The following is a 5,263-nucleotide window of genomic DNA, read 5'->3' on the forward strand; positions in this document are numbered from 1 at the left end:
TTTTGCATTGTCGAGACTACACAAGCCCGAACACTCGATATAACCATAAAACTCTTCTCTCTCTATCTCGTGTTCTCGACTTAAATTCTTTGAGCTCGATGTTGTGCCCTTGTCTTCCACTTCCATGGCTCTTGCCGCTCCGAAAATTTGCTTAAGCTATGGTTTAAGATCTCGATTAAGCTTGAGTGAGAAAAGTAGGGAGACTATCAAAAAGGAAAGAGTAGAGAAACCCGAGTGCGATTAGATTCGAGACGAACGTGACTTGGCGCTCGCGGTGTGCTTCTGGTGTATATCTAAAGAAATGAGGGAAACTCAATGCCTACATTTACATGGTTTGGCCTCTAGCGTACATCTATAGAGAGCATGGACACAAATTCACTGTTAAAATGAAAGGCTTAAGCAAAATCATGGCATTTCTGTGACATACAGCTTGACGATCATTGATAAAACCACGAGTAGCTCAGAGGAGGCTTTAGGTCCTGGACCTGGTGGAAGGCGCATTAATCTTTTCCCTTCAGATTCCTCGTAAGCATTTTGGTAGCAGCTCTAGCAGTAAAGGGTTTTCTCCAGTCGCATGGTTCCAGCAAAGGTAGATCTTTCTTCAGGAGGAATTCCTGCAAGCTTCGAGTTTCAAGAAGAAGGTTCTCACACCTGAGGCAAAGAAAAGCTGCCTCCTGAGCTCGGACCCTAAGGCGCGCCTCCTGTAAGTCCTTCAGTGTCCAATTTCCATGTCCGTGTTGCGTTGGAACAGATGTACCTCTCTTCCCGTTACGCCTACATCCAAACATGTCCCCTGCTGTCACAACACCTGCTTCAGCAAGGATGCCCGGTGAAAGGCATTAATCACAAGTGAGTCCCTCCCGCTTCCTTTTCCTTCATTAAGTTTTTTATATGGTAGTAGTCTCTAGTTCTGCTGCTTTTCGGCAACTGATGTCTTGGAACATCGTTTTTTAGAGTCCTTGAGTACTTCTATGATTGGAGTTTGTCTTCTATGGATCGTCACGAGAATTGGATTATTGATGCTAAGTGGCATTTTCTTCCTTGTTTTGACGAGAATTGACAGTGCTGAGTTATTGGGTCATTTTTGTTAAGTTCTAGCTATTAGAATGGATGCCAAAGTGGTTGATTATGCTTTTTGCAGAAAAGTTCACTTCATACCACCGTATCTAGGTCACTGTCTGTTCTGGAACGAAATATGTATTTGATAGATGAGATCTGTTTCTTTTGCTGCCCACAAGCAACATCCTGTAACAGATTCTTCTGATGTTAAATAGCAGCGTATTTATTCTGTGTTATTAGATTTATAGTCGAGCCAAATGTACATAAGTAAATTGACTAATGATATTTAAAATTTCGTTAAGTGGTTTAGAAATATAGTCTTCACCTCACCGGTTCATGGCGAACTTAAAAGTATGAGCACTCACAAAAATTAACCAAAAGTATTTTATATCTGTCATTTATGGACAGATTTGGCTCTATATAACATTATTTCTTGGTAAATTAGATCAAATTGCTCCTACTCATGAGGAAGATGATGATGAAGAGATTCCTGAAGAGGAAGCAGTGTGCAGGATTTGTCTTGAACTGTGTCAGAAAGGATATAAATTGAAGACGGAGTGCAGCTGCAAAGGTGCCCTTAGATTTTTATATGAAGATTGTGCAATTAAATGGTTTAGGATTGAAGGAAACAAGAACTGTGACGTTTGCAGCCAAGAAGTTTGAAATTTACCCGTGACCTTGCTTTGAGCAGCAACCTCAGCTCAGCTTGCTAATGGACAAGAACAAAATCAACAGAGCTTGCATTTACAACAGTGAGATTGGATTAAAAATTCAATTACACTTCTTAAAACTTGTTGTCTTTTCTGTCTAACTGGCATCCATCATCTCATCTAGCTGGTGCAACTCTGAGCTTTCTTAGTAGATCATGCCTTAACTTTGCACAACTTAGTCAAGCACTCAAGACTAAAAGTAATTACCCAATTTATGCAGTGCCTGACAGGATTTTGTGGTGCTTGTTTTAATAAGCACAACATGCTACTTCTTCTTCCTTGAGCAACTACTGGTAAGTCTTTCTGCCATGAAAAAAAAAAAATGCATACTGAAAGTTGTTGATTCGTTATTACTGGGTGTGAACTGTAGTGTTATAATCACATTTTCACGAGTTTATGCTTGAGAATTCTGTAGTTTATGTAGAGATAAAAGAAAAATTAAGCCCTCTGTACCATCTGTTTCCCTCAATGAAAGTGGTTATCTCTTTCACTCTTTGTAAGACAAACCTGAACCAATTCCTTCTTTAACCCTCACCACAATTGCTATTATCGTTTTCCTACAGTTGTTGCTTTGCACAGGAATGTTCATTCTATTTGTTCTTTTTTCTCTAGATTCATGACTTCAAATCTCAAGCAATTTTGTCATAGCAGCACCACTCTCTTTTATCAGACTTCTTCATCAAGAGCATGGTTTACAGAAAGTTCAATTGTTGGGCAATGAGAGCATTCAAGAAAAAATCATACCAGCAATAACTGACAATGGCGGCACTATGAATTCTTTTTTGCTTCTGTATCATGATTTCTCCAAGGATTGTGAGCTTCTCTTACAGCCTGAGCTTCCGGCGAATTCTCCCAAGCCCGCTTCTCCGACTCCAATACAGTCAGCTTTATCATCTGCAACATACAAGCACCATAATCTTTCTTAAAATGTAATACTTTCAATGATGGAACTTGGTTGATCCCTTGAAAGACAGACCCTTTTGTAGCAAAATAAGCAACCAATGGCATGGGAAAGAACCTGATAATCTTCGTCACGAAGATGCTTATGAGAGTATAGGTAGTTATGAAGGCAAGGAAAGCAAACAACATTCTCCCAATCTTTTGTCCATACCAAAGTCCATTCAGAAAGATGCAAGTGAGGAAAGCTCGTCTGTCTTCCACAAGATCACAAATGAATTGCAAATATACAGGCCTACAAATCACTGCATTCAATTGCATTCCTTCGCAAATTTAACCTCTTTCATATTCCTATCGAAATAGCTGAAGAACAGTCCGCTCAATGTTCTCTTGAGATGGGCATAACTGTTGTAAGTTCAGTTTTAAGCCCACTATCTCCAAAACTATTTTTCAGAAATTTCTCCCACAGAAGTCATCAACGAACAGATACTAGTTGCATAAACTATCTGTTCTCCACAGACAGCGGAACGCTTCGCATTCATTGGCATTGCCACTCATCATCCGAGACAACATTTTTTCGCATTATGCTTCTCATTTAGAACAGCGAGAACGTTCAATTCTTGCCATAATAGACAGTCCAAATTAAAGCCCTCCCTTTCACAAGCTAGCGACAGAGACATACTGCTGAAATCATGAATTTCCATCCTATCCCCAACTTAAACCACAAAGCAACTGACTACATGATGCTTTTCTCATCCGAAGAGAGACAAATTTGAGCACGACCCATCACCGTAAAATCTGCTCCCATTCAACTAAACACAATAATGAAGATGAATAATGCTTAATGGTGCCTAAAACTATCGATTTTGGAGTCATGTCGCGCCATTTTTTGGCTACGAGCTACCCAACAAAGAAGCGGAAAAAGTTGAAACAAAATTTGCAGGAACAGGCAAAGAAGGAACAAAACGAAATGGAGGGTCCTCACACAGAAGCCGGTCTTGATCATGAACAACTCCTTGGAACCTCCGACGAGAGCTGAGAAGAACGCGATCTTCACGTACCAATCCCGAAACTTCACCCCCATAACGAAGCTTGCTCAAGCGTTCGCGGCAGTTGCTGAAAGATGGAAAACAAAAGAAAAGGCGGAGAGGAAAATGAAAGTTTGTGCCGGGCCAACATAGCCCGACCATTTCCTTTAAAGAAAGCTTATTTAGCTGTTGGGTCCAAGAACTTGGGCCTTTGACCACTTACAGTGCAGCTCGTGGCGTCTATCTGCAATCTTTTCTCTTCTTTTTTCGTTGCATGAACGAGGGCTGATGCTTATTGCAGAGTCTAGCATGAGCACAAGAACTTCGTCCAGGGTGATTCTGCTACACGTCATGCTGTGGATGACTAGGAATCAAACCTTCTAAGAGAAGAACCCATATGGCAAAGCTTGTCCCGACATGCATAAGCTCTTCTAGGAGTACTTCCGCTCGGCAATGACATTCGATGCTCGATCTGATCTACATTTAGGCCAGAGATTCAAGCTCGACAATCCTGGAACTGCTCGAGTTTCAGCAAAATCTGATGAATACTTTTTAGCAACTAGCAAGCAGAGTGTCTGTCTATCTCGAAGGTGATAGTTTGTCTGTTGTTGAGCCTCTGATCAATTTGGAAACACCTGCTTGGAAGTGGAGATTCTTGAACTCAGTCAAATCGAGAAGCTCGTGGCAAGATTAAATGGTGGGGACTCAATTCAACTCCATGATCAGCTAATCTTATCTCGCAAAATCTTGCCCACCTAATCATATTCACCAGTCACACTTACCCTTTTCGTTTATTCCTTTTTGCAGTGAAATAAAATGACTGCATCTGAGGTAGTGTCGTTGAAGCACTAAAGAAGCAACAGTTTCGACCATAAATCCACAGAACATTGAACAAGCACCCTAAGCAGTAAGATCGCCACACCAGGTACTAGCCAATTCCTAGTACGGTAGCGTCTAATCGGTCCTGCATAGCATCTACTGACCACAAAAGAGAAGGACTTCAACATCGGTGCAGTTCTAGGGATTGGCATCTACTTTCTTGTCTATTTCAATAAGCTGCATCATGGATTCAGATCTTATGTCAGGATTAGTGGGATTATCCACCAACGCAGCTTAGGAAGGACGAAGCGACATTTCAACTTCTGCTATCAAGCGAAGCATCTGCAATGTTATTGAGTATACTTCCATTCATTTAACTGTTTACTTGGGCTATATTGAATATTAAGTACATTGACACCTAAATTTTGACTAATTATTTATAATTAATTGCATGAAAAATTAGGGACTAATCATTAATCCTTAAACATTAATATTAAAATTAAATTGCATTGTATATAGATATTAGGAAAATTTGCATTACTAGTTAATTAGGCCCATATAGTTTACATATTTATTGGACCGACAGTGGATAAATTTAGGTGAATGGTCTTGAACTTAATGAATTGGATTGAGTCCATGGAGTAGTGAAATTCGGCCCTACCCATTGCATTGCCCAAAATTCAAAGAGAGAGGAGGGCCTTGTTGAGCTTAAGTTTAGCCCGTTAGGCTACGTTTGGTCGTCCGGATTTT

At 40.4% G+C, this 5,263-nt stretch overlaps 1 long non-coding RNA gene across 1 annotated transcript; it reads right to left on the reverse strand.

Annotated features, from left to right (window-relative positions):
• Positions 1 to 229: 229 nt before the first annotated feature.
• Positions 230 to 4,527, reverse strand: LOC115689774 (uncharacterized). Its single transcript, XR_004006747.2, has 3 exons — positions 3,652 to 4,527; positions 2,514 to 2,663; positions 230 to 774 (listed from the first exon to the last, which is right to left on the reverse strand). It is a non-coding gene; the product is annotated as an uncharacterized LOC115689774 (long non-coding RNA).
• Between the last annotated feature and the right edge of the window lie 736 nt (positions 4,528 to 5,263).

This window comes from Syzygium oleosum, unplaced genomic scaffold, assembly GCF_021117445.2.
Source record: "Syzygium oleosum isolate NSW1041296 unplaced genomic scaffold, Sole_v2.1 Sole_v2.02, whole genome shotgun sequence".
NCBI lineage: Eukaryota > Viridiplantae > Streptophyta > Magnoliopsida > Myrtales > Myrtaceae > Syzygium > Syzygium oleosum.